A 23,962-nucleotide genomic window follows, 5' to 3' on the forward strand; every position below is an offset into this window, starting at 1 on the left:
TTCAGCAATTCCATCCAAAAATTGAGGCAAGCTAACTGCAATGAAGACATTTATTATCAGTTGACTACCTTTTTTCCAGGCAGTACTTGGATTACGTGTCTGAGTAGTCATATCCTTCACCCTAATGACTGATTAAGCATGGACATGTGACATAATTCTGGCCAATGATACATGAGAAGGCTTCTGGGAACTTCTGGGAAAGCTTTTTGCTTGTTCTTGACAAGAGACATGTTGTGGGGGGTGGGGGGAGGCTCCCTTTTTTGACTGCCTCTCAATATTGTCATGTTTGTGTGTGACTCTTGGGATAGTGATAGACATTTTGTGAGCCTGAGAATACTGGGCTGAGGGCAAAAGCTAACATGCTGAGGATGCCTATCCATCAAACATTGGAATTCCAAAGATAGGAAGAAACGTGACTCTTGGTGCTATCAACAAACTACTGAATTACCAACCTTAAAAACCTCCTTCAAAACTTGCTGTTACAGGAGTTGATAAATGTCTTCATTGTTTAAGCTCCTTTTTGTTTGGTATTCTGCTACTTGCATTTTGAAAGCATCCTAGCTGATACATTAACCAAGCCACTTATGGGTGACTTAATAAACAATACAGCTCTTACTATTTGCCTGGCATGGTTCTAAGAGCTTTAGCTCATTTAATCCTTAACAGCAACTATAAAAAGGAGATACTATAGTTTTCTTCATTTTCTGGATGAGGAACTTGGTTACAGAGAAATTGAATCACTTATTCAGTGTCACACAATTAACAAGTGGTAGAACTAGTACTACAGAGATAGGCAGTTTGGCCCCCAAGCTTTTAACCAGAATGTAAGACTGCCTGTCAGATTAACAAATAGGAGCTGGGTTACTCCTATTCAAAATCAATTACTGGGAACCATTAAGAAGAGCAAAAAGTCAGACCCAACAATCACTTTCTCTTTAGAGAGATTCTTTCTACTAACTCTCTCCAACATCACCCAGGTTCCTCACTATCTCCCAACTCCACCTCCCAGGCAAAATCTTCACTGAGATCGTGTTTCACCCTAGAAGTGTAAATGGCTAACTAACAGGACTGTTTGGATATTAACGGCAATCAGAGCCTTAAACCAACTTGAATTTAGTCTGCCTGAACTTAGCCTGTGAACAATTCATTAAACTCAGATTTATTTAGAGCTGAAATTACGTAGAAGAAAGCAATATTTCTTCCCCCAAGGGCCTATGGTCAATGAGAGGAAACAGGGAACTGAAGAAGGGTTGATCATAAAACTTAGAATTTAAGCTACAGATAATGGTAGTTGTGACTTGGAGGGAATGAGAGATAGGGTACAGTAGGGAGCCAGCTGAGGAGGACTTGGCGTCCACTCAAAAGTCTGCTTTATGCAGTCCATAAGAAAGGCTTCTTAAGTAAGTAATGCAAATAAATAGAGGAAAACAATAGAATGGGAGAGACTAGAGATCTCTTCAAGAAAAATTGGAGATACCAAGCGAACATTTCATGAAAAGATGGGCACAGTAAAAGACAGAAAAGGCAGGGACCTAACAGAGGCAGAAAAGATTAAGAAGAGGTGGCAAGAATACACAGAAAAACTATACAAAAGTGGTTGAAACGACCTGGATAACCATGAAGGTGTGGTCACTCACCTAGAGCCAGACATCCTGGAGTGTGAAGTCAAGTGGGCCTTAGAAAGCACTAATACTAACAAAGCTATTAGGGATGATGGAATTCCAGCTGATTTATTTAAAATCCTAAAAGATTACACTGTTAAAGTGGTGCACTCAATATGCCAACAAATTTGGAAAACTCAGCAGTGGCCACGGGACTGGAAAAGGTCAGTTGCCATTCCAATCCCAAAGAAGGGCAATGCCAAAGAATGTTCAAACTACCATAAACTTGCACTCATGTCACAGGTTAGCAAGATAATGCTGAAAATCCTTAAAGTTAGACTTCAACAGTATGTGAACGGAAAACTTCCAGATGTATAAGCTGGATTTAGAAAAAGCAGAGAAGCCAGAGATCAAATTGCCAACATCCACTGGATCATAGAAAAAACAAGGGAGTTCCAGGAAAACATCAACTTCTGCTTCATTGACTATGGGAAAGCCTTTGACTGTATAATCACAACAAACTGTGGAAAATTCTTAAAAAGATGGGAATACCAAATCACCTTAACAGTGTCCTGAAAAACCTGTATGCAGGTCAAGAAGAAACAGTCAGAACAAGATGTGGAACAGCAGATTGGATCAAAATTGGGAAAGGAGTACACCAAGGCTGTACATTATCACCCTGCTTATTTAACTTCTTTGCAGAGTACATCCTGTGAAATACCTGGCTGGATGAATCACAACCTGAAATCAAGATTGCCAGGAGAAATATCAACAACCTCAGATATGAAGATGATACCACTCTAATGGCAGAAAGTGAAGAGGAACTAAACAGCCTCATGATGAAGGTGAAAGAAGAGAGTGAAAAGCTAGCTTGAAGCTCAACATTCAGAAAATGAAAATCATGGCACCTGCCCATCACTTCATGGAAAATAGATGGGAGAAAAGTGGAAATAGTGGCAGATTTACTTTCCAAAATCACTGTGGATGGTGACTGTAGCCATGAAATTAAAAGAGGCTTGCTCCTTGGATCTTTTTTTTTTGTATGGTTCTTCTGTGAATGCTTGCCATCTCTTCTTAATATCTTCTGCTTCTGTTAGGTCCCTACCATTTCTGTCCTTTATTGAGCCTATCTTTGCATGAAATGTTCCCTTGGTATCTCTAATTTTCTTGAAGAGACCTCTAGTCTTTCCCATTCTATTGTTTTCCTCTATTTCTTTGCATTGATCGCTGAGGAAGGCTTTCTTATCTCTCCTTGCTATTCTTTGGAACTCTGCATTCAAATAGATATATCTTTCCTTTTCTCCTTTGCCTTTCGCTTCTCTTCTTTTCTCAGCTATTTGTAAGGCCTTCTCAGACAACCATTTTGCCCTTTTGCATTTCTTTTTCATGGGGATAGTCTTGATCATTGCCACCTGTACAATGTCATGAACCTCCATCCATAGTTCTTCGAGCACTCTGTCTATCAGATCTAATCTTTTGAATGTATTTGTCACTTTCACTGTATAATCGTTAAGGAATTTGATTTAGATCATGCCTGAATGGTCTAGTGTTTTTCCCTACTTTCTTCAATTTTAAGTCTGAATTATGCAATAAGGAGTTCATGATCTGAGCCACAGTCAGCTCCACATCTTGTTTTTGCTGACTGTATAGAGTTTCTCCATCTTTGGCTGCAAAGAATATAATCAATCTGATTTTCTATTGACCATCTGGTGATGTCCATGTGTAGAATCTTCTCTTATATTGTCGGAAGAGGGTGTTTGCTATGACAGCATGTTCTCTTGGCAAAATTCTGTTAGCCTTTGCCCTGCTTCATTCTGTACTCCAAGGCCAAATTGACATCCAGGATGACATCCTGACATCCAGGATGTCACCTAGAGCCTGACATCCTGGAATGTGTAGTCAAGTGGACCTTAGGAAGCATTACTTCGAACAAAGCTAGTGGAGGTGATGGAATTCCAGATGAGCAATTTCAAATCCTAGAAGACGATGCTGTGAAAGTGCTGAACTCAATATGCCAGCATATTTGGAAAAATCAGCAGTGGCCACGGGACTGGAAAAGGTCAGCTTTCATTCCAATCCCAAAGAAAGTCAATGCCAAAGAATGTTCAAATTGCTGCACAGTTGCACTCATCTCACACACTAGCAAAATAATGCTCAAAATTCTCCAAGCTAGGCTTCAACTGTGTGTGAACTGTGAACTTCCAGATATTCAAGCTGGATTTAGAAAAGGCAGAGGAACCAGAGATCAAATTGCCAACATCCGTTGGATCATTGAAAAAGCAAGAGAGTTCCAGAAAAACATCTATTTCTGCCTTATTGACTTATGCCAGAGCCTTTGACTGTGTGGATCACAACAAACTGTGGAAAATTCTGAAAGAGATGGGAATATCAGACCACCTGACCTGCCTCCTGAGAAATCTGTATGTAGGTCAGAAAGCAACAGTTAGAACTGGACATGGAACAATAGACTGGTTCCAAATAGGGAAAGGAGTACATCAAGGCTGTATACTGTCACCCTGTTTATTTAACTTACATGCAGAATACATCATGCGAAATGCTGGGCTGGATGAAGCACAAGCTGGAATCAAGTTTGCTGGGAGAAATATCAATAATCTCAGATATGTGGATGACACCACCCTTACGGCAGAAATCAAAGAAGAACTAAAGAGCCTCTTGATGAAAGTGAAAGAAGAGAGTCAAAAACTTGGCTTAAAACTCAACATTCAAAAAACCAAAATCATGGCATCCAGCCCCATCATTTCATGGTAAATAGATGGGTAAACAGTGGAAACAGTGAGAGACTTTATTTATTTGGGCTCCAAAATCACTGCAGATGGTGACTGCAGCCATGAAATTAAAAGACATTTGCTCCTTGGAAGAAAAGCTATGACCAACCTAGACAGTATATTAAAAAGCAGAGACATTACTTTGCCAACAAGTGTCCATCTAGTCATAGCTATGGTTTCTCCAGTAGTCATGTATGGATGTGAGAGTTGGACTATAAACAAAGCTGAGCGCCAAAGAATTGTTGCTTTTGAACAGTGGTATTGGAGAAGACTCGAGAGTCCCTTGGACTGCAAGGAGATCAAATCAGTCAATCCTAAAGGAAATCAGTCCTGAATATTCACTGGAAGGACTGATGCTGAAGCCGAAACTCCAGTACTTTGGCCACCTGATGTGAAGAACTGACTCACTGGAAAAGACCCTGATGCTAGGAACGATTGAAGATGGGAGGAAAAGGGGACGACAGAGGATGAGATGGTTGGATGGCATCACCGACTTGATGGACATGAGTTTGAGTAAACTCTGGGAGCTGGTGATGGACAGGGAAGCCTGGCGTGCTGTAATCCATGTGGTCGCAAAGAGTCAGACACAACTGATCGACTGAACTGAACTGAACTGCTCCTTGGAAGAAAAACTATGGCAAACCTAGATCACATGTTAAAAAGCAGAGTTATAACTGTGCTGACAAAGGAGTGTATTGTCAAAGCTATGGTTTTTCCAATAGTCATGTTTGGATGTGAGACCATACAAAGGCTGAGTGTCAAAGAATTGATGCTTTTGAATTGTGATGCTGGAGATGACTCGTGAGAGTCCCTTGGACTGCAAGGAGATCAAACCAGTCAATCCTAAAGGAAATCAACCCTGAATATTCATTGGAAGGACTGATGCTGAAGCTGAAGCTCCATTTCTTTGACCACCTGAGGTGAAGAGCTGATTCATTGGAAAAGACCCCGATGCTGGGAAATATTAAGGATAGGAAAAGGGGATGACAGAGGGTGAGATGGTTGGATGGCATCATCGACACAATGAACATGAGTTTGAGCAATCTCTGAGAGATAGTGAAGCACAGGGAAGCCTGACATGCTGTGGTCCATGGGATTATAGAGTCAGACACAACTTATCAGCTGAACGACAACAACAATACACCAAGAATTCTTTTCCCATATCTATGTACTACCTCTTCAAGACCAATGAGAAAAGTTTAAAACCCCACAAAATGTGATATATCTCTTCTATAGGTATAGGAAGTCTACTTGGGGAGAGAGCAAGGAAGCAGAAAGGGAGGGAAAATGTATTCATTTTCTAGGGCTGCTGTAACAAAGTATCACAAAATTAGTGGCTTAAATAGCAGAAATTTACTGTCGCACTGTTCTAGAGGTCAAAGTCTAAGATCAAGAAGTCAGCAAGGGCATGTTCCCTCTGAAAACTAGGCAAGGATCCGTTCCAGACATCTCTCCTAGATTGCGGTGTCCTTGGCATTCTTTGTCTTACAGATAGCCATCATCTCTGTGTGTCTCTTCATATCATCTTCCTAATCTAGGTGTGTTTGTCTCTGTGTCTGAATTTCCCCTTCTTACAAGGACACCCATCATATTGGATTAGGACCCATTCTTATGAGCTCATTTTAACTTGATTACCTCTGTAAAGTCCCTATCTCCACATAAGGTCACTGCCGTGCGGGAGACTGGGGTTTAATCCCTGGGTTGGGAATATCCCCTGGAGAAGGGAACAGCTACCCACTCCAGTATTCTTGCCTGGAAAATTCTATGGACAGAGGAGCCGGGCAGGCTACAGTCCATGGGGTCGCAAAAAGTCAGACATGACTAAGCAACTTTCACTTCACTTTTGTGATACTGAGTGTAATGATTTCAGCTTATGAATTTGGAGATTGGAGGGCACAATTCAACCCATAACAGAAAGGTATAGGAATGCTTTCTGGAATAGGTCCTTTCTTTTCATGTAGAACTGACTGGAGACATTTTGATGTTTCTTCTCTTAAAATTTTTTCATGTTGTTGTAATAAAATAATAAAACAATCCCTTGATATTTTAATACAGTGGGATGAGGCCACATGGACTCAGTTTGGAAGGGCACAACCTGAAAATGGTAAATGTAATGCACAACAGGCACAAGTTGAATCAGGGAGCGTAGTATCTAAGCAACTGGCTGCTTGTAATGTTGTATACCAAAGCTCTGGCTCACATCCCCCATGCAACTGTGAAATCAGAAAAGACATATTGTTGAAGCTTGAACACTTAGAGGCAATTTCCATTCTTATGCTACTGATATTGCATTTGTGGAAACATAAGGAGTCCCTGGAGGCTGATTCAACATGTACCAATTTTTAGAATTTTACTTTATAACCAAATAATGTATCCCGCTGAAGAGAGTGTTGCCTCGTGCAGAGACAAGGTAATTTAAAAATCATGTTCAAGTTATGTTTACAATAAAAATTCAAGATAAAGTAATGTTTTCTTTCTGGTTGACATCAAGAGTTCAACTTGTAGGTCGGAATGCCAAAGACTGCAAGAAGCTAGAGAAGGAGCAGGAGGATTGTTGTATGTCCACAGGCAATGGAGATATAAAATGGGTAGGCAAGATATTGCAATAGTAAGCTTATGATCAGAAATTAATATGAACATAGGCAGTCTGAATTCTTAAAATTAGTAAGTATTGTGAATTATCATTAAAATTAATAAGTAAACTAAAATTAAGTATATAAATTAAAATCAATAGATTATGTTAATTAAAATTAGTAAGTTTTGTGAACATGGATACTAGTTGAAATTAGAAAATACAAATCAATCAATCTAGAAATCCATTAGTCTTTGTTTTTAATAAATTGATGTTACATGCAAGTGGAAGTGTTAGTCGCTCAGCTGTGTCTGACTCTTTGAGATCCCATGGACTGTACCCTGCCAGGCTCCTCTGTCCATGGAATTCTCCAGGCCAGAATACTGAAGTGGGTTGCCCTTCCCTTCTTCAGGGGGTATTCCCAATCGAGGGATCGAACCCAGGTCTGCCACATTGCAAGTGGATTCTTTATCATCTGAGCCACCAAGGATGAATTTACTAAATTTAGCATATCAAATCAGCATGGGAAAAATACATTATCTTCCCTGGTGGCTCAGACGGTAAAGAATCTGCCTGTGGTGTGGGAGACCTGGATTCAGTCCCTGGGTTGGGAAGATTCCCTGGGGGAGGACATGGCCACCCACTCCAGTATTCTTGCCTGGAGAATCCCCATGGACAGAGGAGCCTGGCAGGCTACAGTCCATGGGGTTGCAAAGAGTCAGACATGACTAAGCGAATAAGCACAAGCACATTTGATCCCTACCTCAAACTATACATCAAAATCAATAACAGATATATTAATGGAAAGGTTTAAGTAAAATATATATGCATATATATATATATATGCATGAAAAATCTGAATCCTTTAAGGAAACTGATCTACAGATAAAAATATATAAAAATTTAAAACTTTTCCATATAAATGAATTATAAAACTTAAAAGGCAAAGAACAAACCAGATAAAATTTCAGCAACACACAAGAAAATAGTGAATTTTAAAATCCGAACACTGCAGTAAAAAGATGGTCAAAGTAAATAAAGAGCAATGCACAGACAAAAAGGAAATACTAGTTATAATGAAAAATAAATTTAAAAAACTGCAACAGTGATCAAGAAAATGAAAATAGGGTATCTTTTATACGTAATGACTTACTAAGAGTGGTAAACTTAATGTTGGTTACAGCACAGAAGGTGTGTATAAATTGGCACAACATTTCTGTGGGTGAATCTGGCAGTCAGAATTTATTATATCATAGAATTTTATTTATCCTATGTTTATCCAGAAGGAAATCATCATGGATATGTGCTGTGGCAAATGTTACCAGTGCCCATCCATATCCCTCTGTGCATACAGCCTGGTTTCTCACTGCCAGTACTGGCAACTCTGCCTGGGATCTTTTCTGGGTAAGGAAGGATGCCAGGTCACACATGAGGCTGGCTACAAGTTCCAAGGAGTTAACACCTCTGGGAGTAGTCCTCAACCAATGATGGACTCTCAATGGGGACAACTATTGTTGAGTTCAATACAGACTTCCAAAGGTCACAATGGAATTGAGCCCACAGTTGCCCATGAATAGTTTCTCATTACTACACCCTGTATTGACTGTCTTCCTTTCCCTTTCTCACTTCCCTTTCTGATGTTTCCTGGATCACTCCCAAATAAGCCAGTGATGCTCAATTCCTTATTTCCAGATCAGCATCTGGAAGTCCCAAACCAAAGATTTATCAAACATTTCTCAATGCTCATCGCAGTGTCATTTATACCACTGGAAAACTGGAAATACCATAAGTTAAAGATAATACAGGATCATCAGCAATATGCTACAGTACTTGCCATTAAACTATAATAGGAAGGAGACTGGGTGGGATAAATAGACAGAACATAGAGGATTTTTAAGGCCATGAAAATTCTCTGCATGATACTGTAATGATGGTATGTCATTAAACACTTGTCCAAACCTATAGAATGTGCAAGAGTGAATTCTAAGGGAAACTGTGGGCTTTGGGTGATGGTGAGGTGTCAGTGTAGGTTCATCAGGTGTAACAGGCTTGGTGGTGGATGATCGTAACTGGGGAGGCTATGCATGTACGGCCACAGGAAGTATATGGGAAATCTCTGTACCTTTTCCCGAATGTTTCTCTGAACCTTTAAACGGCTCTAAAAAGTAGTCCTAATAAAAATATGATAGAAGAATATTTAATGTCTTGAGAAGGAAAGCAGTGTAGTATAATATAAGATAACAGGTTCTGGAAGGAAATGTCATTTCAAGTTCCAACTCTACCAATTATGAGGCTTTCAGCAGTTACTAAATCTCCTTAACTGTCTGTTTCCTCACATGTAAATGAGAAGGTTACAGTGAAGATTAAATGAGACAGTTTCTGTAAAGTGCTTAGCCTGGTTTCTGGCACATAGTAGTAACAATCATCATTATCATTATTAGTGTTAAATATAAAGTTTAAAAAACAAGTTTGTAAGAATATAAAAAATTCTCACATATACGTTTATAGAAGCATAGGAAAAATGGGAAATATTTGCCAAAAAAGTTAACTGTACATGTCTGTGTACTAAGATGTTATATATTTTTCTGTGTGCTTTTCTATTTTTCCTAATTTTTATGATTATTACTTTTATACTCATATGATAAAAGTTACTATTAGTTATTTAATGAATAATTTTTAAAGTGACTGAAAAAATATACGTTAGCCAAATGTCTTCACATAAAAACATAAAGTTTTTGGCCTAAGGGTAGTCAATCCTTGTTGATGAAATCAGAGAGAATACTTTTATTCAGCCAGTTTGATCTTCTTGAGAGCTATTGGGTACATTCAATCATTGACCATTGCAATTCTGACACTAGATTTATATTGTTAGTGATGGGTCTCAGTGTCAGTGAAATAGAATGCATTGTCACAGAGCCATGCAAACACAAACATTACCCAAAAGTTGAGCACAAGTAGCTTTAGAAACTAAGAGAACTGATATGACAGATACTTGGTCATTTAGGAACCTTCCATGTTTAAGCATCAAAAGCATACAGAGAAGCTTACAGCATGATTCATAGCACCAGAATGAGGGAATTGCTTCTGAAAGTGTGATTTCATTTTTTCAGATAGTTCTGCACTTTTTCAGAATTCTGATTCCATTAAATTCAGGCCAGGTCACAGCAGAAAATAAGTCCAACTTCTCTTTGGGGACTAAAGATTGGTTTCCCCAAAATACTCATTAATTCCTAGAAGTCCGTGATCTAAATTTGGTAAATACTTTCAGCAACTTTCTGCTACTCAGTCATCTAAATGGTTAAAATAATGTAGTCTTCTCAGTCGACTTCTACATCTTCCAGAAAATCCCAAAAATGACAAATGTTAAGGACATTAGAGCAAAGAAAATCCACAGTTTTGATCACTGACAGCATTGAATCACACAATGAATTTTTTTAAAACTGTTAAGGTCTGAATTCTGATGAACAATACAATGAAAGAAGAAAACACCTATGGATTAAAAAAAAACTATAAAAACATATTTCTTTTTTCATTATATGGGCCCTATATATGGCAAATGAATTCCACTTTTTTTAACCAAGTGTGGAGCAAAGTTTTTAGCTTATTTAAAGGGCTTCCCTGGTGGCTCAGACTGTAAAGAATCCACCTGCAATGCAGGAGACCTGGGTTTAATCCCTGGGTTGGGAAGATCCCCTGGAGGAGGGCATGGCAGCCTACTTCAGTATTCTTGCCTGAAGAATCCCCATGGACAGAGGAGCCTGGCAGGCTACAGTCCATAGGGTCTCAAAGAGTCAGACATGACTGAGCGACTAAGAGCACACACAAACACACACATATACTTGGAGTAAACTGCTAAAGTATGCTCAGTTTGGTAAGAAAATCCTTTTTCTTGTGAGAAGTCTCAGCCAGGCCAGGCCATTGTCACTGTCAGGTTAGCCAGTCAGGTAACTTTTGAGAAAAAGTTGAAGATTAAGAAAGAAAGTAAAAAAAACAAAACAAAAAAACCCTGCAGGATATACCAAGTGCAATGAGGAGGCTAGAGCTACAATGAAGAAGCAGAAGATCAGACCATGTGCTAAACATGTCACCAAATTGCCACCAAATTGATTATGTGACCCTGGCAATTAATGACTGGTCTTCTGATTGCAGCTGTGTTATCTCTGACATAACGGCTTCCTACACCCAGCTCTAAAATCATGATTTTTCACTAGGATATGAACAATCTAGAGTTTGTAGAATAAAGCAGGAAAATGAATACATCTGTCAAACACCAGTAAAATAGAAAAGGGAGGAATAAAGATAAAATGAATAGATTTGACTGGTTCTATGTGCAGACTTGGTTAGAAGCATTACCTCAGTCCTCCCATCAACATCAGGAGACAGATCAATCAGCCATTCACTCAACAACTATTCAGTGAACATCTGCTATGAGTTAGGCTGTGTACAAAGAGTTTGGGATGCCACAATAAATAAGAAAAACATCCCTTACCCCCATGGAGCTTATATTCCAGCAATGGAGACAGATTACAAAGAAAGTGACTTCATTATGTTCCTCTTATGTGTTGTGAAGAAGTAGGACAGGGTGCTTTAAGTTGGTGACCATGTAATTGGGGCCTTACAAAATATGGGGATCATGTCAGGAAAGCTTTTTTTTTTTTAAAGAAAGTTATATTTACAGTGAGATAATTCAGTTCAGTTCAGTTGATCAGTTGTGTCCGACTCTTTGTGACCCCACGGACTGCAGCACGCCAGGCTTCTCTGTCTATCACCAACTCCCAGAGCTTGCTCAAACTCATGTCCATCGAGTTGGTAATGCCATCCAACCATCTCGTCCTCTGTAGTCCGCTTTTCCTCCTACTTTCAGTCTTTCCCAGCATCAGGGTCTTTTCCAGTAAGTCAGTTCTTCGCATCGGGTGGCCAAAGTATTGAGTTTCAGCTTCAGCATCAGTCCTTCCAATGAATATTCAGGGCTGATTTCCTTTAGGATGGACTGGTTTGATCTCCTTGCAGTCCAAGGGACTCTCAAGAGTCTTCACCAATACCACAGTTCAAAAGCATCAGTTCTTTGGCACTCAGCTTTCTTATGGTCCAACTCTCACATCCATACATGACAAACATGAATAAAAGTTGGTTACACAGGCTCATTGGACCCAAAGCAGAAAAGAACTTGGTGAGTCCAATCGTAGTTTTTACCCTACAGGCTGGGCTTGGATGTATATTTGTGTTTTAAGTTACCTGATTATCTCATTGGTAGCAACTGGAGGGTGAGGTTTAATATTTTGGACTATTTGAGTTCAGAGACTTTTATTTTTCCTGATAAAGCATGCCTGCCTGGTTCCTCTTTGATGACTTGATGACTCCATCTACATCTTACTGGAATCAGGATTTTGAAGTGACCCCTAAATCACACAGTTGAGTCCCCCATCTGCCGGAAAGAGACCTGTTGGTAGTAGATCATCCAGACGCATCCTTGAAAGGTTTGTCCACGCTGAGCAAGTTCATCTGCTGGGAATCCACAGGAGGAAGGATTGGTGAAGAGCTAGTGAAAGGCCTTTATCTTCCTTGGTCCCCAAAGATAGACTGAGAAAGCCTTCCTGCACCTTACAAAGCCCAAAGGAACACAGGACATTGTGTCTACATTGTGTAAAAGATCACCATTATGACTTGTGTACCACCTTTAAAGTTTCTGGTTACTGACTAACAACACTTCTAACCAACTCTTAATGTACCAAGTTGATTATAGTTATTATTAAACTGAAAGTTAAGAAATTGCTCACAAGAAACCAGCATCCTGTCATATACCAAAGCTGCATATATTTTTCCCAGTTCTTTCTCTCTCTGAGAGCAGATAAACATTTCCCCTTGTCAGGGGGCTTTTCAACATTTCAATGGCCTAGTGGGACGCTCTTTTGAACCCAGAGGGCAATTGCTAAAACTTAAGGTAAGTGTGGAAGGGAACAGAAAACATGATTGCCAGTCCAAACAAGTGAAGTCCAGGGGACAGCTTAAATTGTGCATTAAGTATAATCTTTTGGCTTTGACAAGAAAGTGAGGTGACCGTCAATTAGCCATTGAAGTGAGCCCTAAGCAGCAGGATTGGGATGGGAAGTAGGTGGCAGCCCAGCCCACACTTGCTGGCATTTGAGAGCTTTGCAGGCAGGAACTCATCTTGAGCCTAATAAAATGATTTGCTAGAGTGAAGTTGTTTGCTGGTTTGCTTTTGAATATGTACTTTTTAATTTTTTCCTCCCAAAACATTGGCAGCGCTTGATTAGGGCACTGGCTAAACTATCCACAGCAAGGCCTCAGAAAGACTAAGAAACTGGTACCATTCATCTCCTCCTGCTGCCTTTCGGGCACCTCACTGCCCCTTTGACCCCGCCCCGGGCTGACAAGGATAGATCCCTAGTGGCTGTCAGGGAATGAATCCTTCTCAAAAGCAAGGCACTCACATGAATCAGCCATGGGTGTACATGTGTTGCAAAAACCACCACAATATTGTAAAGTAATTAGCCTCCAATTAAAATTTTTAAAAAAATGTAAAGAAGAATGATAAAAATAATCTTAGAGTGAACTGAAAAAAAAAAAAGCCAGGCACTCAACAAATATCCAAAATCGGTGTAAATCTCCATCTAGAAGTTATGTGTTCAAGAAACATGAACTTTTTAGATTCCCTTACATTTCAAGTAACCAGCCCACCAGGTTAGCAGGATATTTAACCCAGTCGTGCTTGGGATGCTTGCATGCCTCACACACCAGGACTCTAAGAAGTGTGGATCTAACGGAGTACAAGGTTTTGTGTGGTGTAGAGGTATTGGGAAGACTCCTTCAGTATTTTGTCATCTCTTATACTGGTTAGCACTGAGATTTCGGCTGTCCCTGTCTCCATGGGCCACTCAGGTTTCACCTCTGCTGCTTCCAGGCCGTGTGTGAGTTGGGAATCTCTGGCAGAGTGAACTGACCTGCACCTGGGGTCCAGCCTACTGTGGTACACACACAGCTTTCTCCTCCACTGGTCGCAGTTATAGAGAGATACACAGAGCCTTCCTGCTCACAGAAGCCCGGGAAAGCAACTTTTTTCTCCTCATCCTTTCAAAAACAGGTTGTCTCCTTCCTTGCCTTAAGCAAGAAATAACAAGCCTGGATACCTGTGTGAGATGAAGAGAAAGTGTGAAACATATGGAAAGCAAATACAGTTGAATTCCCCAGAGTCAGCGTCTCGTGAGTGTGTGTGTGTGTGTGTGTGTGTGTGTGTGTGTGTACGCGCACACACGCATGCACACAGGAAGAGGAGTAGGGGCTATATCTAACTGGGTATCAATTGAGGATCTCATTTACACAGTTCCCTTTGTATATTGGTTGTTGGTGGGGGTCCAACCCTGTATAAAATATTTCTCTGCACATTGGAGTTTGAGAATTTCACTGAGTGAAACCAAAGGAAAGAATAAGAGGTCTATTTACAAATGTCTAAAATCCTAAAAAGAAGATGGGTGGAGAATACTAAAATATTCCTGTTTGCTTACAGAATCATACTCTTTTGATTTAATGTACCTTAAAATACATTGACAGCTTTGCTTATTATTGAAAGGATTAGAGGCAATTTAGATATTTTGCACAAGGGCTAGATTCTAATTCAGTTTTTTTTTTTGTTAAGTTTTTTCTCCTTTTCTGCCCTATAGTTTTGCTATATATGAATTTATTATTTTCCTTTTAATCCTATTTGGTACTTAGGATCGTCTTCAATTCTAGAAAATTTGGCTGCTAATTTAATCAGAGCTAATGTGATTTTACTATGTTTCAGTGAGTTATTCTTATTGAGCAGTTACATCTGAGGCCCTGTATTTACTGGAATGGAATGGGGTCGGGGTGACTAAACCCTTGTGTACCAAACAGGGAAGCTCCGAGTAGGACTATGGCATAATGATAAGAAATATATTTGGTCTTTGTCTCTGGTTCCTGGTGCATTTCCTAAGTGATGGGAGTGTCTGGATAATATCACACAAGCCCTTTTCAGCACACCTGAGTTTATGCAAATGAGGTGACTTAAGGTAGAGCCCCTACACAGCCTCAGGATAGGCCCCTAGACAGCCTCAGGATGGAATTGGTCACAGAAAGACCAAGGGATTGGAGGGCTGGAGGTTCAACTCTATAAAAACTCCTGAACAAGGAGATTTGAAGAGCTCCCAGGCTGGTGAATATGTGGAGGTACTAGAAGGGTTGCACATAGAGAGAGGGCATGGATGCTCCATGCCCATCCCTCCATACCTTGTCCTATTCATGGGTTCCATCTGGTTATTCCTGAGCTGTGTTATTTTATAATAAATCAGGAAATGCTTCCCTGAGTTCTTGCGCTATTCTAGCAAGTGATCAAAACAGAGGAGGGGGTCATGTGGACCCTGACTTATAATCATTCAGTCAGAAATACAGGTGACAACCTGGACTTGCAGTTGGCATGTAAAGTTGGAGGCGTTCTTGTGGATCTGAGCTGTTCACCTGTGGGATCTGATGCTATCTCCAAGATGGCGGTGTCAGAGCTCAGTTAAATTTGTAGGACAGCCTAGTCAGTCTCGGCTAAGAATTAGAGAATCATTTAGTGTGGGGAAAACATCCACATATTTGGTGACTAGAATTGAGGTGTTTAGAGTCTGAGCATAGTGAATAAAGGAGAAACAGAGGAGTTTTTCCTAGCAGGATGATTTTAAGGAGAGCAGAGGCTGGGCGTCACACCCAAGTCCTTCTCTAAAAAAGTAGGATGGCCTTTGCTCACCTGCATCAAAACAATGTTCAGAAGTCACTCTCTCTTCAGAAAAGATCTTACTCAGGAGCCCAGCACATGAAGCAGCCGCCCGGCTGATGTAGCGCTCCTCCTGCCTCCCTGCCTGGGCGTGGCCCTGGAATTCCAGTAGCACCCAGGGATGCTGAGAGGCTCAGCCAGCTCTTCCACTGCTGGGTTTGTGGCCCACATGTGCTAGAATGCCCTGCAGAGGCTAATTAAACTGACTTCTAAAGAATTCCATCTTCCAAGTAGAAGAGTTTATTTGTTTTGAAGCCTACTCTGTATCACAGTTCTGGGAGAGTCAGCTCTAGAAGATTCTGTCACCAATAGTTATGCAGTCAGGACTGTGTCCGTGGAGAAAAGTGTGGGTTTCTCTCTGGGGTGAAGGAGATAGTAGAGTATGAAGTTAGAGACGTAGGGGGATCTTTTGATGACAGAGACAGTGTGCAGACAATGACTTGAATTATCTGACTTTGAACTTTTACTATGAAACTGAAAGCTGATTTCAGTGGGACATGGCCCTCAATTCAATTCAGTCGCTCAATCGTGTCCGACTCTTTGCGACCCCATGGACTGCAGCACGCCAGGTCTCCCTGTCCATCACCAACTCCCAGTGTCCACCCAAACCCATGTCCATTGAGTCGATGATGCCATCCAACCATCTCATCCTCTGTTGTCCCCTTCTCCTCCTGCCTTCAATCTTTCCCAGCATCAGGGTCTTTTCAAATGAGTCAGCTCTTCAAATCACGTGGCCAAAGTATTGGAGTTTCAGCTTCAGCATCAGTCCTTCCAATGAATATTCAGGACTGATTTCCTTTAGGATGGACTGGTTTGATCTCCTTGCAGTCCAAGGGACTCTCAAGAGTCTTCTCCAACACCACAGTTCAAAAGCATCAATTCTTCTGTGCTCACCTTTCTTTATAGTCCAACTCTCACATCCATACATGACTACTGGAAAAGACATGGCCCTCAGTTTGTCACAAATTCTACCACTCCCAACAGCTTTATACTTAGCTGGATTCACACATTTATAACTGCATTTGAGTTCATGGAACCTTGGCCTACATGTTAAGCCAGCCCTGTCTTTCGGTTTATCCAAATCAATGAGGCAAAGAATCCTCCCCACACATTCCATATTCTCCTTTGATCATTTGATCTTCTCTGATTTGTACTCCTTTCTGTCACTCCCACCTTCAGAATTAATCTCAGCTATATTTGTACCTCTCTTTCTGTCACTCCCACCTTCAGAATTAATCTCAGCTGTATTTGTTCCTCTCTTGCAGTGTAATACTATCTGCCTCATATTACCATTTTGTATATATATACCTATTACTCCTTATACCATATCTCTGCAGAGACTTGGACAATGCCATTATCTTCATGAAATGCCAAATAATTATTCTTTGACTTGTTCTCATCTTGGGTTGACTCTGCCCACTTTGATATCCAGAAGAACATAACCGTTGTCACAGCCTCCAACGCCACTACTGCCTATGTCCATTAATATCCCACGCCACCCCACCCACCCCTACTCCTGCCCACAAGAGCTGTTTGGGTGTAGTGAGTAGAATAAGACCAAGGGCAGATCACTCAGATCAGGTGATGTTTGGTTAAGTGAAATACAATGTGTGAAAAGAAAGGAACAGAATATAACAGACTCTCATTTTTAAAAAGGAAATGAGCTTCCTTCATGATACTGATGGATTGGGAAGAGGGGAACATGAGCAATGAGTGTTTACTTACAGAAACCAACTGCTTGTTTCATTCCTTCAAGTCTCTTATGGGTTCTGATGGTATTTTAACAGTAAAGCTGAATCCACCAATCTACCACCATCCCAGATCACTTTGGAACATCAGGGAAGTTAGTGTGTTTTCAGCTATGAAATGCGAAGAAGTATATCACTCTCATGAATGGAGCTAGGAGAATGACACAACAAAACCACAAGTACTGCTATGCTACATTCATTTAAATAAGGAGAGACGACGACATAATTTTCCCAGACTAGAAACAGAAATTGCATTAATGTGCTGTTAATTACAATCATGACTGTATCACTTTGACTTTTTATTCAGTTCAAATTTTTGTTTCCCCATATTAAAAATCATGCCCTTCTCTGCCTTTCCCTAAATATTTCAATTGGTACATTTTAGTCTGGATGTATGTACTTTTACTGTTACCTCCCATCTGGGTGTAATTTTCCATGGTCTCCCCTGATGATCTGCATTTTCTCCTTCAAGTCCCTCCTCTAAACCCACTTCTGTGGATCTTGCCTTCACATTATGCCATTAAAAGCTCCAGCTGGGAGGAAGTGCCTGTGAATGGAGTCCAAGAGAAGAAACAAAGAAGATGGAAACCAGATGCCTTTAAGTCATCCCTGTGTGAGTCATCATTTTCTCCTGAAAAGTGTCTATCTCAGTGCTGTGATCTCTTTATATTGAAGGCCAGGAGAGAGAAGCCCTCCCTCAAGCTTTGTGTGTTTTAGCCATCCTCAGTGAACTGATATGCTCTGAATACTATTGGCATACAGTAAATATATACATAGTACTAGCAATAACAAATAAAAATTTGTTAGGTTTTGGATCCAACATAAGATAGTCATTTCCTTTATGGGTTGTTCCCAGAGTGACTTTGAGAAATAACTTTTCCAATTCTTCGAGAGTGGTATTCATGGGCTTCCCTAGTGGTCCAGTGGTTAAGAATTTACCTACCAATACAGGGACCACAAGTTTGATCCCTGGTCCAGAAAGATCCCACATGCCACAGAGCAACTCAGCCCTCTTGCCCTAGAGCCCATGCTGTGCAACAAGTGAGTGGCCCCCACTCACAGCCCATGCTGTGCAACAAGTGAGTCGCTGACAACTAGAGAAAGCCAGCGCACAGTAATGAAGACCCAGTGCAGCCATAAGTAAATAAATAAATAAAGTTTTTTAAAAGGATAGTATTCAATTAATCCTGTGGTTAAAACATGTAATTCACAGCATCTAAACTTATTTAAATATAAACATATATGTTCAGGACAGAATGCATGCATTTATCTGCATTCCCTTTCAAAATTCTGCTGAAGAGTCAGTAAAGAGAATAAATTGATAAACATGCTGAAGACAAAAAAGAGAACTATCAACAGGGATTCTGATAATTTTCTGAAAAGTGGAAAGGAAGTGAACAGGACTGATGGGTGAAGCAGAGCAAAGATCCAAGATTTTCTCAGGAGAAGGCTGTGGAAAGGGTGGAAATGTTCTTTCTGAAGGAGGCTTGGAGAATCTCCACATTGGGCATCCACATATTCAGAGCTCAGGACTGGAAGAGGAGCCCAAATCAACGTTATCCAGAAAGGACTCTACCATTTGGTCTTTCTCATCCTTTTGTACCCTTCTCATACATGCAGATGGGCCAGCAAGTGAAGATTCAGAAACCTTCACCTCCTCCCCAAGATCTGCTCCATAAGAAGATAAGATTGCTGCCTAAGGCTCTTTGTATGGGATTCTACAGTGAAGCCCTCTGATCTGCGTGTTTTGTGGTGAAAAGAATAGCATTTGCATGACTGCGTATGCTTGCACCCTAAGGAAGTTTGTCAGTGAACATGTCCTACCTATATATGTACACCCAGTATTTGTCTTCAGAGAGAAATGCCTTCTAAGGAAGCATACCTATCCAGTAGCAGAGAACAGACTGCACCACCCATACCCAGCCACCTTTATTAATTACCCAGTCCTTCCTTTATAAATATAAATAAACAGTTTGAATGATCAAGCCAATAGAAGTGGGAAATGTGGGGGTGAAAGAGAATTCATGAATATGATGTTAAAGGATACTGTCTAAAACCAAAGTCTCAAGAAACAGAAATTTACGTACAGGTAAACTTTGCTTTTCAGAAGTTTGCTTTACATCCCTTCACTGTTGTGAAAAACCTACATTAATACCTGTTTTCATTAACCAACAGAAATCTGAAGAGAATTTTGCTTTTGCAAAAAAAGATGAACAGCAAAAATAGAGTGGCATTCAGCATTAGCTTTGCAGTGAGCCACGGTAGAGGCAGTGCACCCTGAGCAGTGAGAGTGGCCCCACCAACCTCCCGCCCCTCACTGGGAACTATACTCTGCATCTCAGCATCGAGCCCCAGAGCTTTGAACTGTGTCTGGAAGCATCAGTGCTTTAACTCAATTTATTCTGTATATCCATTAGCAAGATACATCCTAAGGTTTCTCTAATTTTATACCATTTCAACATACAAAAGTTTTCTTAAGAATACTGTCCTTTCAAATAGTGGGGGAAACTTGTGCATTGTTTAAAGTCATAGTGGTTTGCCATCTCATATCCATTTCTTCTTCATGTGGAAAACAGAACTCTTATCTTAGCGTGGGGTAACCATTCCTCTTCTACTCTTAGTCTATGTGCTTTGGATGAATCTGAGTGAAACCTCTGTCTCCAGGATGGAATATAAGACCTAGGCCAAAGCCAGAGTATGAGATCCATGCTCTGGGCCACAATCACTGGTTTTGAAATGAGCAAGCCAAGCTCATCTGCTTGGAAATACTCCTTCCCACTCTCTCACTTGCATGGGAAAAGTATAATTCTACATCTTATTGATTTGGAGTGCAGTCAAGTGATATTCTTTGACTAATGGGCTATGCTTGTACAGCTTGTCTTATGCTCTTGCACCTCACAGTGCATCATCACCATGAGAATGTGTTTGGGGTAGGTCACTATCCCCAGAGGAAGGTGCGAGACACATGGAACCCTATTGAACTGTCCCAGCCCATGGTTACAAGTAGTCCCAACCAAGATCAGCAGAGCCACCCAGCCAAGCCCAACCTAGATCAGCTAACTTCCGCCAATCCACAGATGTAAAAGTTAAATAAATACTTATTGTTTTACACCACTGAGATTGTGTGTGTGTTTTAATGCAACATTATTGTGGCCACAGTTAAATACCACACAATAGAGACACATGCTTTCCTTCTTGCTAGTCTGCAATCTGAGACAATATGAAGCTATAGCTCCTGCAGCTGTAGCACCAGAATTTAAGGACGAAGCTTACAGACTGCACAGAGCTGAGTTGAAATCGAATCCTGCTCACATTGTTTGAGCTCTGAATTCAGCCTTCTTGATGCCTTTGATGTTCTTGCCAATAAGGGTCCATAAATTCCCTTTTTATTGCTTAAATCTGATTGATTTTGACTTTTCTTCCACTTGCAATCTGAAGAATCTTAATTAATAACAAAAATTAATTCCTCACCTTGACATTGTCATGGCATAGTCAATACAATGTTTAAAGTTGCTAAATCAAGAAATATAGGCATATTTTCTGGACTTAATAGAGATGAATATGGGAAAGGACTGAAGTTACTGTGATTAGTGGACCGAGAGTATGACAAAAGGATTAAGTTCTCATTTTTTAAATCGTCTGTACATCTGTGCTGTCCAAAGCACAGTTGTTAGCCACAAGTGGCTAATCAAATTTAAATTAATTAAAATTATTAATACATAAAATTTCAAATGCAGTTCCTCATGCAGCATTTCTAGTGCTCAGTAGCTACATGTAGCTAGTAACTACCATGCTGGACAGTGCAGATGCAAAATATTTCCATCATTGCAGAAAGTTCAGTTGTACAACATTGCAGTGGTAGAATGTCAGAGTCACTGTGTTGTTGTTGTTCAGTCACTAAGTCATGTCCGACTCTTTGTGACCCCATGGACTGCAGCATGCCAAGCTCCTCTGTGCTCCATTGTCTCCTGGAGTTTGCTCAAATTCGTGTCCACTGAGTCAGTGTTGCTATCTAACCATCTCATCCTCTCCGCCCCCTTCTTTTGCCTTGTATCTTTCCTTGCATCAAGGTCTTTTCCATTGAGTTGGCTCTTCATGTCAGGTAGCCAAAATATTGAAGCTTCAGCTTCAGCATCAGCATCCGTCCTTCCAATGAACATTCAGGCTTGATTTCCTTTAGGATTGACTGGTTTGATCTCCTTGCAGTCCAAGGGACTCAAGAGTCTTCTCCAGCACCACAATTCAAAAGCATCAATTCTTCAGCACTCAGCCTTCTTTATGGTCGAGCTCTCACATCCATACCTGACTACTGGAAAAACCATAGCTTTGACTATATGGACCTTTGTTGGCAAAGTGATGTCTCTGCTTTTTAATACACTGTCTAGGTTTGTCATAACTTTCCTTCCAAGGAGCAAGCATCTTTTAATTTCATGGTGGCAGTCACGTCTGCAGTGATTTTGGAGTCCCAAAATAAAATGTGTCACTGCTTTCACTTTTTCCCTTTCTATTTGCCATGGTATCCCTGCACAGCATGGCTCATAAGTTCATTGAGTTACGCAAGCCCCTTCACCATGACAAGGCTGTGATCCATGAAGGGGAGAGTCACTGTGTGAAGTCAATTAATTAAAAACAGAAGTTAAATATATCACTCAAAATTGTACCATAGGGGTTTAAGGATACAGACCATGGACATAAAGTGCTTGGGTTCAAATCCCAATTCTGACACGTACACATTTTAGAACATAGAGCAAGTTACTGAACTTTCTATACTTCAACTCTTACCTAGAAATGAAAAAAAAAAACCACCACAGACCTATCTCACAAGGTTGTTATAAGGATTAAATAAGCTAATATATAGGATAAATTCTTATCTATTTTGTGTTTCCTAGTATGCCCAGCATTTGGTAACCATGCAGTAATTAATATTTTTTACTTTCTATCCTTCAGTAAGTTAGATTTTACACCAAGTGTGCATGTTTTAGATTAACTGTAAGTATATATATTTGAGACTTATATCAGTATTTATATATAATGTCATGTTTAATATTTCATATGTGATATATAAATGCATATATATCCCAGCTCCAGTTCATAGGGTATAAATGCTTTCATTTTCTTCTTTATACATTTCTACATCTTCCAAATTTCTACATCAATCATGTATTGTCTTTATCATCAGAAAAAAACAAGTTTTTATTCTTAAAGACACCAAAATATGTGAGATGAATGATGTGCTACATCTGGATAGTCTGCTTTTGCTGAGTTGGTCCACAGAGGTCCATTATATAATCTTCATCATTAGTCAACCGGGGCTTTGTGACCTCTTCCTAGACTATTACAAAATCCTCCTGGCTGGTCCCCTCCCCTGTCCAGCTCTGGTCCAGCCTCCCCGTCTAGTCCATAGTGCTGCCAGAGTTATCCTTCCATAGCACAAAACATATAACACTCCTGTTCTTAAAACCTGTCAGCGTTTTCCTATCCTTTACAAGTTGAGTATCCAGTCAAGAGCATGACCCATCAAAACCTTCCCATTCCATTCTGGCCTACCTTTCCAGTTTCCTACTACCACCAGCCCCCTCCACGATCACCACCATAGCCAACCAAATTGCTACCCACAGGCTGAAAGGGGGAACTCTCTTCTACAACTTTTCCATCTAGGGAAGTCTCATTTATTCTGCAAGACTTACCTAACACCTGCCTTCTAAATTAGAAGGTTTTCTAATCTCCAAAGCAGAGTTCAGAGCTCCCAATCCAACCTCTGACTCAGAGCCTGTCCTACCGCAAAGCAATAATTTGTTTACATTCTCCACTCACCCTCAACTATGTGCTCTTTTAGAGGGTGCGGCATCTTTGCCTTCCTCTGTCAAGCCCAGAAATTGACCCCGATAATGGTCAATAAATTGTTCTTGCACAAAATCAGGAAGAACTTATTTTTACAATAACTTTTTGTTTTACTAAAACTGTAAGGGTTCACAGTGGAATTAGAAAGTTCAGATAAATTAAAAGCAGAAAACGTAAAGCACACAAATCCCATTTGTCAGTAACACTTAACATCTTAGTAAATTCCACAGGCTACTTTAAAAGTTTCAAACTTTCTTCATTCATGGCACCCTCAGTGTTTCAGTCATTTCTTTCTGGTACTTTTAACCAATATAAATTATGTTTTTTTTGTAATTAGGTCCAAACCACCTAGTAGTAGTAGTTCACACAGTGTCCAGGAGGTGTTGCTGTGTTTCTCTTGAAATTTTAAAATATACTGGGGGGCTCTTGTGAGTTCACTGCAGGATGCCTTCGCACAGTTTGGGAGCCACTGGTCTAAACTTTCTAAAAGAACCTTTTAAAAGAAATTATATCATTATACTTACAAACCATTTTGTTAACCTATAATTTCTAGTTAGTAATTAGTAAAAATCAACTTCCATTCTTGACAGCTGCTTATCTTAGTTCAGTTCAGTTCAAGT

At 40.2% G+C, this 23,962-nt stretch overlaps 1 protein-coding gene across 8 annotated transcripts in view; it reads left to right on the top strand.

The window, feature by feature from the left end:
• The window catches only part of LOC145537959 (uncharacterized), a 475,282-nt gene that overhangs the window by 329,373 nt on the left and 121,947 nt on the right, over window positions 1-23,962 (top strand). The gene's annotated exons all lie outside the window — the stretch shown is intronic.

The sequence above is a fragment of the Giraffa tippelskirchi genome, chromosome 2 (assembly GCF_054371585.1).
Source record: "Giraffa tippelskirchi isolate mGirTip1 chromosome 2, T2T-mGirTip1v1.2.pri, whole genome shotgun sequence".
In the NCBI taxonomy this organism is placed as follows: Eukaryota; Metazoa; Chordata; class Mammalia; order Artiodactyla; family Giraffidae; genus Giraffa; species Giraffa tippelskirchi.